The sequence below is a fragment of the Lissotriton helveticus genome, chromosome 1_1, assembly GCF_964261635.1.
Source record: "Lissotriton helveticus chromosome 1_1, aLisHel1.1, whole genome shotgun sequence".
Classification (NCBI taxonomy): domain Eukaryota; kingdom Metazoa; phylum Chordata; class Amphibia; order Caudata; family Salamandridae; genus Lissotriton; species Lissotriton helveticus.
In genome coordinates, this window is record NC_136057.1 from 1,885,431,436 (window position 1) to 1,885,453,864 (window position 22,429).

Below are 22,429 nucleotides of genomic sequence, written 5' to 3' on the forward strand. Positions count from 1 at the left end.
ATTTACAACAAGGGGTGGTGAGGGACAGAGTCTCTGAATTAAGCAGAATACTCTCACCCAGTCAAGAGATCAGGGCTAGATCCAACACCGTTTTTTAGCTCACTGCACCATCCCAGTTTCAGAACCTGGCTGTATGCAAATTAGTCTGTTCCTGTCCCAGTGCATGATGGGAACAGGGCAAACCAAACTACAAAAGCCAATTCTTACACTGGGAAGGAAACAAGCTTCCGGGGACCGGTTTCTGGCATTACAGCCGTCTTCGGCCCGGCTTGCTTGAATCCTGATGGTGCAATGAGCAAGGGACTCATGTCTGGGTATACCCTTCCACGCTTAGGGTGGACAAAAATATTTACAACAAGGGGTGGTGAGGGACAGAGTCTCTGAATTAAGCAGAATACTCTCACCCAGTCAAGAGATCAGGGCTAGATCCAACACCGTTTTTTAGCTCACTGCACCATCCCAGTTTCAGAACCTGGCTGTATGCAAATTAGTCTGCTCCTGTCCCAGTGCATGATGGGAACAGGGCAAACCAAACTACAAAAGCCAATTCTTACACTGGGAAGGAAACAAGCTTCCGGGGACCGGTTTCTGGCATTACAGCCGTCTTCGGCCCGGCTTGCTTGAATCTTGATGGTGCAATGAGCAAGGGACTCATGTCTGAGTATACCCTTCCGTGCTTAGGGTGGACAAAAATATTTACAACAAGGGATGGTGAGGGACAGAGTCTCTGAATTAAGCAGAATACTCTCACCCAGTCAAGAGATCAGGGCTAGATCCAACACCGTTTTTTACCTCACTGCACCATCCCAGTTTCAGAACCTGGCTGTATGCAAATTAGTCTGTTCCTGTCCCAGTGCATGATGGGAACAGGGCAAACCAAACTACAAAAGCATCTGAAAGAGCAAAAAGACCTTTACGAAAATTCTCACGACCAACTGATATATCTTTAGGTTCCAACTCAGGAGAATGCTTCCTAAACCGCTCAACAACTTCACCTGCAAAATGATCTAGAAAATACAATCGTTCCTTTTCAGAACACTTACTCATAAAACCATCAACCTCTGAAATAGTTATAGTATTTATATTAAGTTTGCGAGCAACCGAGCGCAGTTCCGTGGCTCGTTCAGTAGTTAACCTGGTACGCTGATTATCCTGATTATCCTCGTCCGAGTCCTCATCCGGTGCCGTAGGCGGAACATACGGAGGCGGGCAACGGTCTAGTAATGAAAAATCATCTAATTCATTAGTAAGGACAGGATAAAGAGGACGTCGAATAGGAAACTGACCATTAACTTGTAAATTACGTTCTCGACTCTCTTTCTCTTTTTGTTCCTGCAATTATTTTTCCTGCAGCTGTAAAGCTTTATCACAAGCAGCCTTTCGCTGCTCTTTATCCGCCAAGGCTTGTTCACGCTTGATTCGTTCACGCACCGCTTTCTCCCACATACGCACACAATCAAACATATCCTGCCTAGACCTGCGCTGAAACAAACATTGTTCCACGTACTGAACTTTTCGTAAGTCAAACGACCCATGTAGTGGCCATTGCAATTCACGATCAGTTTTGGTATATTTATGCCATAATGTGCTATACATAATGGGAGGAAGGCCAAATTTTATGTACATTTCGCGATTAGGAGTTCCCCCTGGGGTAGCCGGCTGAGATTCATTTAATCGATAATTGGTACCATTTCCAAAGCAGCACATTCCTCGGAGTGTGCTTAGAACAGGCATGTCAAAATATCACGAAAATGCGATATTACAACAAATGGCACTTAAATGTGCTTTACGCACGGTGTGCCGTTCAAACAAATTCAAAGTCAGAGAAATATCCCTACATGCCTGCCTATGTGAGGTGCACTCCACATATAATTCAAATCATAGGTCCAAACGTTAGCTAACTCAAACAAATTCAAAAAGCCACAGTAAGTGTCAGTAGACTACCTTACCAATCATAAGCTTACCATATATTTTCAAAAGCATCCAGATTCCAACTGCCAAGTTCCGTAATCGAATCAGCCAAACGGGCACTACACGACAATCCGAACGATCAGGATCTCAGTCGAGGACCGGCGCCACCTGGAAGGTCAGATCAGAAGGAAAGGAAAAAACACCGTGGGTGCCAAGACTCGGGTCACTCGGTGGCAGCGTACGCGTCCATAGCGAGTTTCCAATCCTTCGTCGCGACCTCTCCTTCGGGCATCCGAGTCGCCGATGAGTCCCTTCGTGGTCGCCAATAGTGGTATCGGGTTTCGTCAGGCCTACATACTCTGAAAAAACTCTCGAACACCATAGAATAGAAGTTGGCACGGAAACTGGAAAATGCAAAAGACAAGTTTATTAGGACCCCATGGGGTGGTGGTACATTCCTACAGCACCCTTCGGCAATGCAAGAAGTATCACACCGAACATCGGTGCGCGACCTCTTTTATACAAGTTTAACAGCAATAAAAGGTAGGCGGTATACATTTGAACAGTTTTAGGTACATATAAGGGCATTTTTGGAACACAGCCAGCATGTGGGAGGGGCTTGATACCACTGGTCAGTTTGGGGAACATTCCTAAGAAGTGACCACTCGTTAGTCCAAAGATCGTGTGTACGCATGTGCGAGATTGACCATTGCTAAAAATAGCCTGTTGCTGGGCAGGGTAAAGGTTCATTGGCATGGAGGAAGGACGAAAGGGCACGCTGACCACGAGGCCGCATGTTCATACAAAATGGAAGCCACTAAATACAAAATGGCCCCCTCACGTTTAGTCAAGTTAACAGTAGAAACTCGTGTAGCTGAGCTAAATGCTAACTCAGGTGCTGCCAAATTACGACAAGTGGATTGCGGGTGCGTGAAATATAGTTAGTACAACTAACTATATAGGAGCAATTTCAATGGTTTTGTATGAGTGAAATGTCCAGCTAACTATAACACCCCTAAAACTTATAGTTTTTTGAGTGAATTTTAAAGGTTTTTTAAATGCTAATTCCTAATTATATAAGGCCTGAAACCTATGTTTTTTTCAGTGGAAAAAAAATAATATATATACATATATATATATATATATATATATATATATATATATATATATATATATATATATATATATATATTTCACTCTGATGTCTTAATGTAATTGTGCTTTAAACCTTGATTAAAAAAATCTAATGACTTATGAGAGAGAGAGAGAGAGAGAGAGAGAGTGTGAGAGAGAGAACACAAAAACCCGAGCTGCTTAGAAATCCAGACTCTGAAGCACGGAGAGATTTTGAAATTAGCAAAACGGCCAAGAGCAAATACTGTACTACTTATATGCATGTGCTGGGTGTAGATTTTGAGTAGTAAGGATATTTTTAAGGACTTTCTTGGACTACTGAAAATATTTGGCTTTTTCAGAGCATTGATTTTTTTTGCCTGCCAGAACTGCTTAATTGCATTCTACTGGTAAGTTCAGTTGACATTCAGCGATTGTAGTGTGATATATTGTAGTGTTGCATTTGTATAGCGCGTCTCTAATGTGGCTACGAGGCCTTCCAATCTTAATCAGTCAGTTTACTGGGCACCCTTTTCAGAGTGTATAGTGGAAGATGTTGGCCAGTTACATGATGTTCTGAGATAGGATTCAAACATGGTGTTGTATTTGTTGCTATGCATAAGCGTGAGGTTTTGTGGAAAGTGTGCTAACAAACACACTATGCAAACCTTCTTACAATTTCTACCCCGCTCAGGATAATTATTTGATAGTTGGACCAGCGCTCAAAGTACAGTCCTTTGAACAATTTTCATATTTGCAACTTAGCACTGCTGAGCCGAAAAAGCACACCTGGAAGCATTGAAGAAGCACGCCTGATAGTTCCGAAATGTAAACAGTGTGTTTCCAACTGAGGTTTTCACAGAATTGGATTCTGTAATCACTCCTGTGAGAAAGATAGTTTTTGGGAAACTTTGTCTAATCCTGTAACTTAACGGGTAAATGGGAAATCACCCATTTTCTGCATGACTCTGAGAATACTTAAACTACTAGCAAGAATGTAGAGAAGAATACCTACAGAGGTTGATACTCATTTTACAAACTTTTATTCTACTTCAGTATAATATACCTTTCTACTTCAGTGTAACATTTATATCTGAAATTTTTACAGGAGTGGGGGCGCTAGGTGGCCCGGGACCAAGATGGCCGCACACCAGTGAGGCTCTTGCCAGTCGGGCACCTTTATAAATATCAATCTCATCCTGAGTTACTTTTGCATTGAAAGAGTGGCGGAATCGAGATCCCTGTGACCTGGGGATCCCTGGCAGCTGCTGCATACCTGCCGGAGTTGCCGCTGTCCAGAGATACATCCTTCCAGATCAGAGCGGGTGTCCCGTTCGGAGTGCCTGGAGCCTCTGCTCGGCGCCATTTTCCATGGGAAACCGCGGCTCGCTGCTGCTGCCTAGGCCTGTGCATTTCATAGCGGCCTCATCTCTGCCAGGCTCGACGTTGGATCCTCGCTCCAACTGTAAGTTAAGCGATCCATCCATCCACACCTCTGGGAGCCTGCTGTGGAGGAAAGGCTAGCTTTGCGGTGACTGCTGCCTACACACGCATGCCACTGCTCCGCTCTCAGTGGGAATACACGGCGAAGGTCCGGTGCGGACTGAGCGCTTCGTAACGCACACCCCAACTGACTTCCTTCTGCCCCATGTGGACTGCCCTCTCTTTAAAACTGCTGGGCCCCTTGATGATCTTCTGGGCGCCATTTTCGGCTGCGAATCATGACATACCTGGGTGACTACAATGGGGGAAGTGCGCCTTTGGAATAAGGGCTGGGCGCCACGCGCACAACATCAGCCCACATACCCTACCTTATTGGGGTTGTCGCTGCCAGGGGCGCCTCCGTTTACTGCTGCCCTTAATTACTGCCACGCCAAATTGCTGCTCTCCCGCCTGCCTGATAGAGGTGAATATCCCCGCCTGGGCTCGCCTACGTACGCTGCGACCAGTCCCACTGACTTTGGGAGCACGGTTGGGGTCTGGCAGGTTCTGCACCAGCTGGCTAAATCTTGCTTCCCTGAATTTTGCGCCTTTGTCTGAGGGGGAGCTCGAACTGGCCCATATCTGTGCCTACACGCGGATCAAGTGAGCTGTATGGGCCACAAATCTTCCCAGTCCTGCGGCGGCAGCCATACTTACGGTAGCAGAACCAATCCTCTCCTCACCTGAGCAGATGCTACCGACCGCCCCAGCCACTTACCAGTCAGCGCACCCCTGGACCTCTCGGTCTGCTCTGCGTGTACACTCATAGGGCCGCTTGACCACCACGCATCTTTGACACCGCTCCAGGCCTGCTACACAGATTCCAGCATGGGCAAGACGGATGTGAAGCAAACAAAGATACCCTTCGAAGCCCGCAAAACTTCTCGGTCTCAGTCTTGTGACCAACCTACATCTGAACATTGCGAGGGGCAAGAGGAAGTCCTGAAAGCAATCCTACTGACGATGAAAAACAGCCTAACATCGATAGACACTAAAATAGATGCAATGAATTCCTGTATGGACTCTGTGGTGCACAAGCTGGAAAAACATGGGCACCGGCTGGATGAAACCAAAAACAGAATCTCCAAACTAGAGGATGGAGCCACAAACAGCAGACAACACCTCTCACAAATGGACAGACTCCTCAAAATTATCTCAGAGAAAAATGAAGACCCGAAGAGAAACAATGTCCGCATCCTAGGCCTGGCAGAGTCGACAAATACAGGCCGCATGGAAGACTTCATAGAAACTCTCATCATTAAACTGTTCGAGGCTGAGAAATTCTCCGCCCACCTCACCGTGGAAAGAGCACATAGATTCCTGACTGCGAGGCCAGCGCCCAGGCTATCTCCACGCCTTGTCATAGTCAGATTTCTAAACTACAGAGACCGTGACACGTGCTCTGCCTGGTGCGTGAGCGGAAGAAAGTGGAGTATGGAAACACAACCTTATCTTTCTACCCATATTTCACACACACAGTACAAGATGCAAGGAGGAAATTCACTCAGGTCAAGAAAAAACTACAGGCCCAAAGCATCCAATATGGTCTGTTGTATCCGGCGCGTCTTCGCATCTCGCACCTGGGGAAAAAACGGGTATTCCAAAACCAACAACAAGTCAAGGACTACCTCAAAAGTCACCAGGGGTCATCGCCAGCTGGATCATAAACCGAGGTGCGGTCCCGATCACAGTCCCCATTATCGACACAAGACTGAGCCTGACCACCCCGAGGTCCCTGAACCCTACTTGGCCTATACAGCTCGTTAAGGAACTTTACTCATGCTTCCACTGTTATTGACCTCATTGTTGTAACTCATGAACATGGTTCGCCTGGCACTTTGCCCTTCTCCCGTCACTGTTTCCAGCCTTACTGACGTGAGGCGACAGACGGGTGGAACACCCAGAGGGCAATGGCAAATTGTGGGCCCCTAGCTTTACCCACAAGTGAGTACCCCCTGTACCTAAGTTTTGCTTGTTTTATCTTCTTTTCTTTGCAGTAATTGGCAGGGAATGTGTGCCTGACAAGTTTGGGAAGTCGGTGTGGGAGGGGGGAGGTATTGTATGCCATGATTTTATGCATGATTCAAATAGTGAACATACCAGACACTTATAGCCAGATTCATCATTGAAAAATGGGCTCGCAAAGGGCCAGATTCTGAGAATCTGGCCCTTTGCGTGCGCAATTTCTGCATTTGGGATTCATCATCCCAAATGCAAAAATCGCTAATTGCGAAATCGCTAAATTGCGAGGAATTGCATTTCAGGAATCTCTATTTGAGATTCCTTAAATGCAATTCATTAACCATTTTTAAATTGCGAATTCGCTATTTTTGACTTCGTGGTAAATAGCGAAAACTTAGAAAAATGCACTTTAGTGCATTTTTCTAAGTTGGATGTTACACACACACATGTCCGTGTGTGCGCAACATCAGTCTACATTGACATTTCCTTTGGACACCCCTGGCACCCTTGAAATCACATCCTTATTTGCGATTAGCAAATTGCTAATCGCAAATAAGGAATGACTCCCCATTCATTCCTATGGGGAAGCTGTAGAAATCGCAAATAATATTGCGATTTCTACATGAATCCCGTTTTGCGAGTCCTTAATAGCGATTCCTTAATAATCGCTATTAAGGACTCGCAAATCGGGACATTGATGAATCTGGGGGTTAGACTTCTGAAAAAAAAGAAGAAATTTTTACAGGAGTGTTTGCCCTGAAGAAGCAACAGTAACAAGTTGCAAAACAAATGTTGACAAAGAAATGCACTCAGCGGCGGCTCCTCCGCTAAGACGGAGGAACATCGCCCCACTGCTTTTCTGTAGTACAAAAAAGGACAAATAAAATGATAATAACATGATGTTATTATCATTTTATTTTTCGGTGCGAGCCAGGTTAGGGAGGGTGGGGCTGGCCTGTCAGTGCAGGGGAGGAGGAAATATGTGCACTTAAGTGCGCATGACGGTTTGGCTGGCCGTCTTGGACTGGTTAAATAGTCTTGCACACTTAGCATGTTCTCCCCCTGGCTGTATGGCACAGCATGGGTGGAAAACATGCGTAGGTGTCCACTCCCTGTCTGAGTGCCGATACAGGCTGCTCAGACCAATCTTGACGCTGCTGTCATGCTGGAGACAGTAGCATCTTGTTTGGCTTAGGGGAGCCAGTGTCCTTCCTGCTTCTGTGAGTCAGGGAGATAAGCAGACGAGAGACGACGGAGGAGAGACTGTGGCCATGCAGAGGTAAGTGTTTTATTTTTATTTTTTTACCCCTCCGCCCTGCCATCCCCATTCCGTACCAGCCGCCACTGCTAGGCCTGCTTGTCAAAGTAAGACATTCTTAATGGAAGGATTTCTAACTGATTTTCTTTTTTAAGCAGCCAAAATCCTTACACTGGCCCTAATGGCAGCAGGACAAGTTCAGATATACCAGTGACCACAGTATCACTAGCATAGAACACGTTTGCCTTCTTCACCGGTGTATAGTGACCATACTTGTATTTATGAGGTGCAACTATTACCACTGTTCCGTTAATACAGAGAACACAAAGCTCTATACACTTGGCACTAGTGCCCTTAATGTATTACCTGTATAACAACTACAAGGCCAATTTTGCTCTCTTCAAACTATTTCATCATTATTAAGCTCCTAATAATCTGATCATTAGCATCACTGTGTGGGTAAAAAAAAGGAGTATATCACCTCCTCTCAAACAAATTTTGACCTCATCATTGAGGTAGAGCCCGAGCCCTGTGGCACAGTCAGACACATCGGTACTGAAGCAAAATGGCAGGGGATTTGTCCATGGGGGCACGTATGGTGTGGATCACAGGCACCAGGAGCACACTCCGGAGTATTCCTGATCTCCTTGAGCTTCTGGATCCAGCTAGTGAGCAAGTGAGTCAAGTGCTGCATCTCTGATCAGAAAGCAAGGGCCAAGATAACTCTCCTGTGGGGCTATGTGATGCTTCCCCAGCACCCAGTCCACAGAGGGTCGTTCTGGCCTGCGCTCACACCAAGCTCTATGGATGCTAGTGAGTACGACAAAAAGGGCTAGGGCATTCCTACAAAGGTAAGCAAACATTGGTAAAGGGAGGGAGTGTGCTTAACAGACAGAGTGACACCCCTCCTCCTTTTTCTGGTGAAGAGTGCAGAGGGAATTCTGGCACTCTGAGCCTCCACCTCTGTATCACTCAGTTTGGCTGGTCACTCCATCAGGTAAGCTCTGCAGCATTAGCAGAGGTTCAGCTGTCTATTAGGTGTAGTGTGAAGGAAAGGAGAAGCACCCAGTTCGAATTTCAGAAAGCACTGATGTATGATGATGATATCTTGCAGTTGTTGAAGTGGTGCTCTAAGGTATGTGCCGAGTCATTGCCAATGAATATCAGTGAATTTTCAGAGTTCGAAAATCCAACAACTAAAATCGGAGCAGATATTTCATCTTCATGATAAATGCTGGATGGAAGAGGCCTCCTTCTGCCCCCAGACTGGACTTTCGGGTCTTGTACCTATGTGATGCCAGCAATATACATTGCCTTCAGTAAGACCTGGAAACAAAGGAACAGGAGATAGGAAGAAGCTAGGATGGGATGGCCTTGTTGTTCTTCTGTTCTGTTAGCAGCAGCAATCATCCATCTTGCATTCGCCTTTCACATAAGATGTTCACCATTAACTGGATTTAAACAGAATGACAGGTGATTGCAATCAGTCTTTCCCCCACACTTGTTCAAACAGTAAAGATGATTATTAACATTTGATTCTAGATATTGCCAAACATCTACAATCAATAAATATAATAAACAAACATAAAGTTGATCCATTTACCAGAGGTCATTTTACTTAATTTACATGGGGATGTCAGTAGGCCCCTGTCTTGGATTGAGGTACCGTACAAAAAAAACTATGGAAATGTTGCCAAAAGTCAGGTTTTTTGTAAGGACATTTAGGGAAAGTATCAGATGTACTGTCTGAGGTCATGTCATGCCTAGAATGTGCCTACGATCTGTAACTGGTCCTGTCCTTCTACATTTAATGATGACTCCGGGCAATACAGAACAGAGCAGCCCAGTTGGTATATCACCTAAGCCTAAGGTCATGCATCCCCTTAGCCACTCATTTCCTACAGCAGTTAACTATCATCCAGAGAATGTCCTTTGAAGTTCTATTAATCATATCTAAGGACTTGCAAAGAAGCAAATCAGAATCCGTGCAGCACAAACTAATCAAGAAGCACAGTTTCCAAAGTGTGGAGCAACTGTTTATCTTCCAGACTCCACATTGCAACAGGTCTCAGCATAGAGATCTCTATTATATGCTTTTCTGTAAAGGAGCCCAAATCTCTGTCGTGCAAGTGCATGAAAAAGACATTAAAAGAGAATTTACTGAACTATGAATTTTGAGGGAGCAAAGGGAGATGGGTAGAAGTAGGGTGGCCAGGCACACAAGTCGCTCAGAGTAGAGGGAAGCATAAGGCATGTGACAGATCACAGGTCATTCTCAAAAGTTTTTTCTCCAGCATGGAGGTGATCAGAGAGTTAATTATAGTAGGGTTAGTAATATGGCATCAACGTATTGTGTGAGACTTTATTAAACTCTCCAAACAAAGGGAATGTGGTATGGAGAGGAAGGCTGAAAGTTGGAACAATAATACTGGATCTTCTATGGAAAGGACGACTCAAATAGAAACTTCTTTTCTTTCCTATTTGTCTAGAAGACAGACAAAGTACACAAATCGTAAACTTTTTGTAATAAGCCATAACTATCTAAATATCTTTATTCTGATAGTTATGGCTCATTCCATGATATGGAAAATTGGCTGGAAAGGGGGATCATAAGAGGTAAGACAACAAAATTGGCAGGGTCATATGACACTACACCATTCAATAGAGTAGAATAGAACCCCTTTTTATAGAGATGATTTTTTAAGATTGATCGGGAGCTCAGATTCAGCACCCAAATCTCCACAAATTATTATATTTAACATTCTAAGATATTGCAAAAAGAAAGATCAATGATAAGCACTCTGCTGTGGGTACTTTTGGAGGACCATAAAACAAATAGATGTATGTATGAATATATGTTAAACTTGTCAAGTCCATGTCAAAATCTCTTCTACAGAAAAATTAATTTTGCAAACTTAGATTTATTTTTTTCCCTCTGACGTAGAGCGTGGTGATATATTAAATAAGGTAACAATTTAGGAAGCAATAAAGCACTGAGGGGAAATATCTGACAGGTTACTTACGTGTCCACAGCAACGTGATGCAAATGATGAAGAGTCCTCGACTTCACCTGGTCATCTATTGCACCCAACTTGGTCAAAGTGCAACCAACAACCTGGGGAAGAAGGGAAGAAAACAAGGGAAAACACAGAAAGGTTCCATGTGGCACCCCAATCTGAGATAATGTTACTGTAATAAATAAGAGAGAAAATAGATAAGTATAAACTCAGTGTACACCCATGAATCTTTCTACTCTCTGGTCTAGTATGTATATACCTGATTATTTCCCTTCTTCTGTGTTTTCTAATAACTGGGGTAAGTCTAGAGCATTGAAAAGTCTGGAGCATGGAAAAAACCTGGATTGAGGAATTAAATGTAAGAATACATATAATATAACCGTTGTCATTTGTTTGCATGTCTGATATTAGGTAAATGTAATATTGGAACCCACCAAAAGTGTTATGGGTACTGCTCCATATGTGTCTTAGTTATAAACATAACTTAAATCCCCTTGACTGCAGGTAATTCATCTTTTTCCTTATCTTCAGAAATCAAGAATGAACGAGGAGTAAAGAAAAATCAAACCTTCATCAACCTGGAGCCCAATCAGATAAGTATCTTCAATTACATAAAATACATAGTGAAGAACTGAGTGCAGTTTAAAAATCACTGTTGCCAGTCTTCAGCTTTTCTTTTGCATTATTTCTTATATTTTTCAATAGATAGACAGGGACTTGTAGCCTGCTGCAATGGAGAACATACATAGAATCTTCACATGGGAGAATTAAGCCTACCGCGATGAGGAGACATTCATCAGGATACGAGAAGTTCCAGAATTGGGGAAATCCAATGACGAAGACGCCGCAATGAAGTGAAACCCGACTGGAGAGCTAAGCTTCTCATTGTCCCTGGGTTTTAATCCGGAATGCTGACTGAGCTGTATTTTGTATGATTTAAAAAGGAATTCTCTTATAAATAAGTTCCCATTTTCCCCTCTGAAATGTTTTAAAAGTAAGTAGCTAAAGACTTTTCAGTTTTATTTGCATTCCTGGCACAAAATTTTCACAGATCATGGCCATCCCCAAATTCTGTTCTTTCACTACTATGTGGCATAAATTAAAACTTGTTATGAAAGATATTTGATAGAGGGAATCACTGAGCTCTCCCTGAATAATCCTTTGCTATATGCTTCTAGAGGTAGGAGCATGTTCCGAGCTGATTTAAAAAGGGAATTTGGTTGCACAATGTTACATTTCTTGCTTTATGCCAAGGGAATGGACTTTCTGAAGAAATGGGTAAGTTTGTGCACTATACATCCATCAGCCCCATTTTACAATTATTGTAGGTCAATTGTTACAAAAAGCCCTGGATGTATTTTATTCAGTTTACTAAGGAAGGCCAGGAAATTAAAAAGAAAAAAATTAATGTCTCTGGCAAGCAGAGAGTTTTCTTTGTGCATGTTACAAATATGCCAATGTACCCGATTCAGGAGAGAGACTCCTGATTTTTTGAGCCACTAATTGATTTATTTTGACTGTCTCCCACCTGAAATTGCCTCTATTTCAATAGAAGTAAATGGGGGAAATACATTCTCCTGATTATTGTTTTTTAAATCCCCCACTTTCCTCTTCCTAAATGTTGCCATGTATGGTGCAGGGCCATTGATTGATTTCCAGGTTAAGAACGTCAGGGCCTAATGATGGTGATGGTCATCTGTCCGAAACTGGACAGGGTGACTCTCAATTGGCTTCGAATCCTACCAGTGAACAGGGCACTAAGTCAGAACTTTCCACTGGTGAAGCCAGTTGAGGTTCTTTCATGGAAACCCTCTGGTTTCCCAACCTCTACCATGCGGGTGGGCAAAGCATACTCATTTGTCAACCTCTAAATGAGTCTTTTATCAATATTTGGTGCCCATTAAGCATGTTTTGGGTGACAAAATCACCTGTAGCCAGCACAAAGGTGTAAATGGACTGTATGCTGTCATGTTTTCTTATATTTTTTCTACAACTAATACTGCCATCACCCTCTTCTTTCTGATAACCACAGGATACCCTCGTGTAGTGTATGCATATGCTTTTAAGTTGCATGTAAGTCTATCGGTTGTATTGTTTTTTTCTGAAAGTCTCCCACAGAGTCTGCTTTTTTCTCATCGTATTGGTAGTAACCCATGTTTATTTTGTTATCTGTGAACATTTGAAGTTTCAATAATGTATTTACAAATGTAGGAGCATATTAGCAAGAGCCATATTGCCCCTTTAGCGGCACTTTTTGCTGCTAAAACGGCAATATTTTTATCGCCCTATTAGCAAGCTGTCGCTAACAGCGGTTAGCTACAGCTTTTAGGCGATTGCGACCAGTTTGGAGCCCAATTTGCATGTCCGCGATATTTATCGCTAATGACCTGCAAAGTGAGCGTACCCAAACTGTTAGCGCTATTAGCAAGGCAGGTTGTGCGATTGAAAAAGTCACGCTAAGTGTGATTATCGCCAGATTCTAACGCATGCTCAGACCATTACTTAACCTGTTTATCCAATGGTAGGTGGATATTCAGGTTATGTCCCCATTAGCGTTAATGCCTGAATATCGCTGGATTTCCAGCGATATTCACGCATTAAGCCGCTATCGCCGAATATATTATCGCATTAGAGATAAACGCTGCTAATAGCATGTTATCTCTGCGAAAATATCCGGCGATAGGCGGCGATAAAAAAGAACGCGCTAAGTGCATTTTGCAGTAAATACCACATGTCCTTGCTAATAAGCCCCGTAGTTTTTAACTCGCTCTTGAATGATCTCTGGTTTTAACCCTGAAAGTAGGTATGTAGACACGCAGCTGAATACAGTTGCATTGCAGTGCAAACACAACATCTACACATACTTACTGAAGGCTCATGCCTTTTTACTAACTCCCGATCCTGTCAACCTGCATAGATACTGGTCATAGACAGCATGACCAGCATGACCAGTAAGATCATAGCCCATGCCTTGACTGCATTGGTTTTATCCCCGTTCCTAACTTCCATATGCAACATGGTGCTCCCCAGTGCGACCCACTGTTGTAAGTCAGATTCCCATTTAGTAAAGGGGGTCCTCCCACTGACTTCCAGACCGTTGAAATTTGACATTTACCTAATATCACACTAAGTCAAAGACTTCCTACTGATTTTCTTTATTCTAGGATGTGGGTACTTGTCCAGTAAGCATACCTCAGGCTGTGATGCGATTGTTTTTTTTGCTTATATACAACAGTGTTTGTTTAATGCCGCATTGGAATGTAGTCAACCTCAGAGTATCCCACATCATGCTGTCAAACACCATCTCTTACACTGTGCATCTGGGACACTATGAGGTTTCAAATGAGTATCATCTATTTATCTTCTGGAGAGTCTAGAATGTTATATGGATAATATTAATTCGTTTGAAGTGAGAGTTTTTTACACATATTTTTGGGATTCCTATCAAAATGAAACTCCAGTTCTGTTAAATTATGCCCTTGCCCACATTATTCATCCATTTCACCTTCAACCACTCCCGGGAGAACTTGGACAAATCCACAAATCCACAAACGTCGTCGTACAGGAATACTTTTGGAGCACGCTGTTTTTACGGTTACCAGATGGATACTTGACATACCAGGGCATTTGGAGAGACTTCACTTTTGTCTCACGGACTGGACACTTATAGCTTTTTATGATTTTAGGTACTTTGGAATGCAACATGAGAACGTTTTAATATTGGATAACCGTTATTTACTCTAGATTGCAGTGAGATTTCGGCCCTGAGGAAGTCTGTGGCTTACACCACAAAGAGACAAAACACGTTTTGGTGGCTAGGACATTTGTTTGTGGAAGAATCATAAAGAAATAAGTATGATAAAGAAGATTTATGGTGTCGAAACTCATTAAGAAATGTATCTAATTCTGAGTATATCAGTGTAGATCTGTCTACACGTCTGGTAATTGTTGGGTGGCCATTACCTTATCCTTAGAGCAATCAGATATATTGAATGGATTACATCACAACTCTGCGCAATTGATACCCAAGCATCCCCCCCTTTTTTTTGTAGTCCATAATAACTATGCGATGTAGATTCCAACTCACCCATTGGCTATATTCTTTTCAATTACCCAAGCAGAAACTGATGAATGATGAAATTGACTGGACAAGAGATATTAATCCCTTACCAAAACCATAAATGATCTCATATAGCCATTATTGTGTAAGTCTCCCGTCAGTTTGGTTCTATCCACTTTTCATTTCTGTAATTATCCAGTCATGGACGCTGCCCATGTCCTGAGTAGGGCAATCCGGGAAATGGCAGATACATATGGCTTAGTCATGCATATCTGTGTAAAAGTTACACTGTGCAATATTTAATGACTTGCCCAGTCATTCCACAGCTGGCTGCAGCTGTGCCGCAATGTAGTGCATCTTAAAGTCTGGGGTACCGGAAACACCGTCCAATGCAGGCAGTTGCAGTTTATAAAGTGCCACCCAATAGGTGCCCGCACGTCATATGAATTCCTCAAGCAGGCTGCGCAAAATGGGGAACAAGCATTTGAGCACCTTCACTGGCAGAGTGATAAAATAGTATAACAGATGCTGGAGAGCCACCATTTTTTTTTTTTTTTTCAAAACCTTTATTGAAGCATTTAAAAGCATTACAAGCACAGGCCTACAACCACAGGGGCCGGCCGTAAACTCAGCAAATCAAATAGGAAATTTACTTATCAGTCAACAGCCCTGGCACCAGCTGTGATGCAAGTTACAGCGTATGGTAGAATGTGATATCAATAAACAGGATAATACAGAGGTTTCGTTTTTTCTTTTTTGAAGAAGCAGTAGTGGCATTAATATAAGAGGCGTCACACCATATAAAAAGGAGCAATTAGAGATGGGGGATGTACTCGCACTGCAGTCAATAGAAGGTAACGAATAATATAGCCGTAGTGACGCAACGTCTAGCAGAGGCAGACAAGGAGTAAAGGATAATCAATTAGCGAGCGATCTAGTGCGAGTACCATCCAGAAAACCCACTCTTAGGAGACAGTAAGTAAAAGCTAGTATAGACGCCCAATAGAGTAAGAAGTAACTGAAGGATAAACAGCCAACCACCCTGAAAAGAAAGAAAGGAAAAGAAAGGGACCATAGAACAAAACAAACTAAAATAACAACCCCCCCCGTATCTCCCCACCCTGCACCCCTGTAATGGCTACGGCCTACCCCACTAACAGCGTGCCTGTCGCCCCGAAACTCGCCCTAAAGGAAGGAAAAGAAAAGCGGAGGAGGAGAACAAAAAACACACTCCCGGGCTCCCATACCCCCCGCCATCAGCGACCTCCCCAAGACGTATTATCCACTGTTTGAAGCAAAGTATTAAACGCCAGGAGGACATCAACAAAACCACCCGACTCCCGTTACACTATAAGGTACAATCCCGGCACATATCACGTAAATTAGCAAACCCTAAAAGTCAAAGTCAACCCTGGCCAGTACGGTTCTTTACGAGAGCCCTTGTTGCCCAGGCCACAGTCACCATGAGGAAATTGAAGCGTTCATAAAAGTTCAAGTCAATGAAATCGGATCGAAGACTGGATATAAGTTCGCGACATCTACAAAACCGGCAAGGAAGAGTGAAGAAGAATGGCAAGCCTCTCCGATAGTCACTGAAGAACTGTTTGTGGCGATCAAAACCTTTAGCAACGATGTTCCGCCGAGCAGGGTTCGAGCAGGGAAAGCTGACGATGATCATAGGTGCGCTATCTATGAAGCCAGAGTCATCAAAGCGGGCTGAATCAGGTTTCTGCACAGGGACCTCAAAAAGGTAGGCAGAGTACTCCACGGGAACCACAGTTTGCTGATAGCATGTCGGAGTGTCGTCGTCCGGTCTCAGACAGACGTTGTCCAGCGTTACAGACAACTGATGGTACATGACGGTGATTTGAGAGTGGAGCGCCCCAATGGCGGCCATTACGAACCTCAACGTTGGTGTGCCGTCCGTCCCCTCCATCTCCTCTCGCAAAGCGACGAAGCAGGACTCGAACCCCGGAGAGGACAACTCCGAGGCACCAGGCACACACGGAGCCGATGACAACAGTGGGCGCTCTCAAAACTGGCAATATCGACACCTTCGCCGCTCGCGGGGCCCAAGCCCGTCAACCCCGGCCCCCCCAGCAGGGTCTCCGGGCGTCGGACCCCCGACTGCGGTTACCGATGTGCACTTGCGTCACTGTACCGTGTCCTTAGCGTAAGCCGGTTACTGAGTAGCCAATCGGAAATGCAAGTATAATCCGAGTTCGGAAGACCGGACGCAACCCTGGTCCCACAGCCGATGTTGATCAACTCTAACCCGGATGGGCTAGAAATCGAGGCCCCGGCTTCAGCCCTGAAGTAGGCCGAAAAGAAAACACGACATATCTTCGTCACCCGGTAAGTTGGAAATTCCGGGATTGCACCGCAGGAGTCAGGAGCACTTCATATGCACGGGAGTCCGGCGTGAGGAAAGGATAGAAAGCAGGATATCCGAGCTGCTGGCGGAGGTCAGAGGAGCCGGGAGCTTATGCGGCCATCTTGCTTCGCAGCGTAGCTCCTCCTCGAGAGCCACCATCTTTGACAATGCTACTCTTCCCATCACTAATAGTGGTAGCATTCGCCAAAACTGCGCACACCCCTGCAATGCTGCATTCACTGCTTTGATATTATAGTCAATGATGTCTGTCTCCTTCCAGTAGATTTTCACCGCCAGACAATGACATGCGGCAGAATCCTGCGGCAGAAACCTGCCTACATGCACGACACGACGCTATAGAGAGTCCTGTCTATAGAAGAATATATTGGAAATAATCATGACTTTACCTAGTTATTTCTTAACCTAGAGTGATTGCTAAACTCTTCCTCAACCACAATTACTCACCATGCCCTGGATTGCACATCGTCTATGAATAGTTGTGTGCTATTTAAACATAAGGAATTAGTTACTTACCTGTACACTATAGTTCTCCAGTATTATCTTTCATAGATTCACATGCTTGTATCTTCCCCGTCGTCATGGTGGGAGTCTCACGGTAACAGAATGACCAAAGCAGTATCATAGAGAAGAAAAACTGCATAGAAAATCCCATAGGGACTGTAGCATTTGGTAACCAGACCATCTCATTATTTGGTCCAAAAGTCAGCCAATCAGCATTGCTGCCCTGCCCTCACACTCCCCAGCAGAAGCTTCCTGCCTCAGATTTCCGTCCCCGAGTGAGAGACATGGATAAATACCGAGAACAGGTTCTGCCTGCGAAACGGGGAGGCGGGTGGGCGCATGTGAATCTATGAAAGATAATACTGGAGAACTATAGTGTACAGGTAAGTAACTAATTCCTTCTCCAGTATTACATCTTTCATAGATTCACATGCTTGTATCAGAGTAGTAAGCAGTGCTCACAAAAGTTTGCAGCGTTTCCAGGATAGAACCCAGAAGGAAGCTCTGCAGTAAAGCATTGTTAGACCAATACATATCAATATAATACTAAGTATGCAGATATATATAGATATATATAAATATGCATGCAAACATAGGTCAAAAGTACTGTATAGAAAAATTAGCAGATAATCAAATTATACCTTATTGAAATAGGCGTTTCAGAACAGCTTGTCCCACTGCCGTGTCCTCTTTCCATGCAGTGTCCAGACAGTAGTGCTTGGTGAAAGAATGCACACTCTTCCACGTCGCTGCTCTGCAGATGTCTGGCAGCGACACTCCTGCGAATAAGGACATTGATGTCGCCATCTTCCTTGTGGAATGTGCATTCACTTTAGAAAAGAGCGGCTTTCCCGCTTTCTCATGACATTTCAGTATAGCCGATGATATCCATCTTGCAATACTCAGTCTTGAAAGAGGAAGGCCTCTCCTTTGGCCTTCAAAAGCAATAAATAATTGTTTGGATTTGCGGAATGTCTTTGTTCGTTCAATGTAGAACTTCAAACATCTAGCAATGTCTAAAGAGTGCAATGCTCTTTCTGCTTCAGATGAGGGATTGCTGAAAAAGGTAGGCAAAATAACAGGCTCGTTGAGGTGAAAAGACATAGGGACTTTGGGTATCAAAGTTGGATTTGTCCTTAATATAACCCTGTCCTGGCGAAATTGTAAAAAGGGTTCTTCCACTGAAAAGGCTTGAATTTCGCTAACCCTCCTTGCTGATGTTAAGGCAAGGAGCAGGGCTGTCTTCCATGACAGGAACTCTAAGTCTGTGTTGTGGATAGGCTCGAACGGAGGCCTCATAAGTTGTGACAGGACTGTATTGAGGTGCCATGGCACTGGCGGGCGCCGAATGGGTGGAAAAACTCTAAAAAAGTCCTTTAATGAACTCTTTTATTAGCCTGGAAGACCAGAGAGATGGCTCGTTTGGCTTTCTCCGGAAGCGTGATATTGCTGCTAAGTGTACCTTCACCGAGGCATGCGACAGTCCTGCCTTAGATAGTGACAACAGGTAAGGTAGAATACCTTCAGGGTGTACTGTTAACGGGTGTAAGTTTTGACTGTCACACCAGTGACAGAAACGAGTCCATTTTGCTGCATATGTCTTGTTTGTTGACATAGCTCTGGCTTGTGACAGAATATGTCTGCATTCTTGAGGAATGTTTAAGTCTTGGAATTCCCGCTCATGAGGTTCCATGCGGACAATTTTAGCGATTGTAGGTCCGGATGCAGAATCTGACCGTCTTTCATGGAAATGAGGTTCTGGAATGTCGGAAACTGTAGTTTGTCGCCCTTTGACATCTGTAGCAGTTCTGAATACCATGCCTGCCTCGGCCAGGCTGGTGCTATCAGTATGACATGACACGGTTCCAACCGTATTTTGCGAAGTATTCGCGGTATCAGTGGAAACGGCGGACACGCGTAGGCAAACATTTCCGTCCAATCCATGTGGAATGCGTTTCCCCTGGAATCTTGCTGAGGGTACCTGGACGCAAACTGGACGCACTTTGAATTGTCCCTGGTTGCGAACAAGTCTAATGTGGGAGTGCCCCACCTTTGAAACAGTGTGCGAAGCTGAGCGTCGTGCAGTTCCCATTCGTGCGTCACATTCGGTGTGCGACTCACGGCATCTGCCCGTGTGTTGAGGACGCCCTGTATATGTTGCACTTGAATTGAAATGCCGTGGATTATCAGCCACTTCCAGATTCTTTGCGCCAACATCGACAGTTGTTTGGATTTCGTTCCACCCTGCTTTAGCAGATAAAACATAGTCGTGGTGCTGTCCGTTTGAATAAGCACCGATGCGTGTCGTATCCTGGGTAGGAAGGCTTGAAGCCCCAGAAACACAGCTTTGAGTTCTAACATGTTTATGTGAAGCTGTGCCTCCCAGTCTGACCAGAGGCCCTGAATCTCCAGCTCCTGAAGATGTGCACCCCATCCTTGCAAGGAGGTGTCCGTCGTCATCACGTAATTGTGATTCTGAGGCACAAAGGTTAAGCCCTGATCCAAGTTCTTCTGTGCTTTCCACCATGACATGGCCACCTTCATACGGTTCGTGATGGTAATGCGATCCTCGAAGGTTCCTTTGGACTGAACCCACTGCTCGTCCAGTTGTTCCTGCAAAGGTCTCATTCGAAGACGGCAATTTGGTACCAGTGGGATGCAAGAAGATATCATCCCTAACATGGATTTGTACATTCTCACAGAAGTGAACCTTTTTGACTGAAGGGCCGTGGCAAGACCCATTATCTTTCTCATCCGCTCTTTGGAAGGATAAGGTTTCACTGCCTTGGTGCATATCCACGCTCCTAAGAAGTGAATGCCCTGGGCCGGAGTCAGCGAGGACTTCTCCAAGTTGGTCCTTAGTCCCAAGCGCCGAAACAGTTGAATGCAGCACTGGAGAGACCTTGCTGTTTCTCTGAATGATGGACCTGTCACTAGCCAGTCTTCCAGATATGGATAAATGTAATGCCCTTGCAATCTTAAATGGGCCGCCACCGGGGCCATGCATTTGGTGAACACCCTCGGGGCCGATTTGAGGCCGAATGGAAGGACCTTGAATTGAAAGTGGCGACTCTCCACGATGAATCTTAAATATCTTCTGTGCTTCCAATGAATTGGAATATGGAAGTACGCATCCATGAGATCCAAAGACGCCATGTAGTCTTGTTCCTTTAACATTTGCAGGATCTCTTGCAATGATAGCATTCTGAAGGGAATCTTTTTTATGTATTGATTTAGATCCCTCAAATCCAATACCTGTCTCCATTTTAGGGTTTGTTTCTTCTTGATGAGGAAGAAATGCGAGTAGAAGCCTTTCCCTCTGAGATGTTGCGGCACTTCTTCTATGGCTCCCTTTTGCAGAAGCGAGTGGACCTCCCTCTGCAATTTCCTGACGATGTTGAGAGAGTCTGAGCACCGGGGGATGATCCGGTGGCATTTCTATAAATTCCAGGGTATGACCCCTGCTGATGACATCTAAAACCCATTTGTCCGATGTTATGGAGGTCCAGTTGTTGAAGTATTGAGACAGATAGTGGTCGTTTTCCGGGATCTGCATTGTGGGGAGCGCCAGCCTGAAATCATTGACGTCTGTTAGACTGGTGATTCTTCCCTCTGGTGCCAGACTTGCCCCTAGATTGCTGCTGGTAGGAGGAGTTGTAGGGCTTGAACTGGGTGTTTGAATTGTATTGCCGATAATTCTGTTGGTTATACGGCTGATATCTGTTGGTCTGATATGAGGATCTCTGATTGAATTGACCTCTTGTACCTGTTTTACGAAAGGACTGAAACCGTCCTTGTTGAAGAGATCCCAGCGCTCTAGCAGTATCTGTGTCAGATTTGATGCCTTGTAGCGCCTCGTCTATATGTTTCCCAAATAAATTTTCGCCATCAAATGGCATATCCACAATCTTCGCTTGCACCTCCGGACGAAATGAGGTTGCCTTAAGCCAGCCTTGTCTGCTAAGCGAAACTGCCCCAACCATCTGTCTGAAAGCCATAGATGAAACGTCCATGGTGATGTCAATAGATTCAGCCGCAGACTTTGCTCCGTCTTTGAGGATGGCCGCCGCTTCCTCTTTCCTATCTTTCGGTAGCGCAGACAGTATGGGTGCCAGATCTGACCACATTTGCCTGTTGAAACGGCTAATAAGGGCCATAGCATTGGCTGCCTTAATAGTAGAGGCTGCCATGACAGCAAACCTCTTACCAGCACCATCCATTCTCCTTCCTTCTTTGTCTGGTGGCACCAAGGAAGTAGCCACCGGGTTCTTTGAATTTCTCTGCGCCGCCTGCGTCACAACTGACTCCGGCCTGGGGTGTCCTATTCGACAGGCTGCAGCAGCCTCTGGCGCTCCATACTTCTTTTCAATCCTTGGAACGGAAACCGCTATGGAAGCCGGTGTCTTTAAAATTTTTAGGCCCTCTTCCCAAACATGAGGGATAATTGGAATTGATCGAGCTGATTTCCTGGCATCGTCCTTGAAATCATACAAGAAACAGTCTGTTTCTTTAACTTCCATATCTAGTTTAAACCTCTTCGCCACCTTTTCCATGATGTCGTGGAACCCTCCGATGTCTTGAGGAGGGGAGGTGGATGGCAGTGGGGAAGGTGACGGGGCCGATGGCAAGATGTATTCATTCCATTCCTGCCCCGAAGCATCATGAACAAGTTCCCCTTCTTCAGGTTGTTCATCCTCGTCGGATTCCAATAGATCATCTCTTATTGTAAC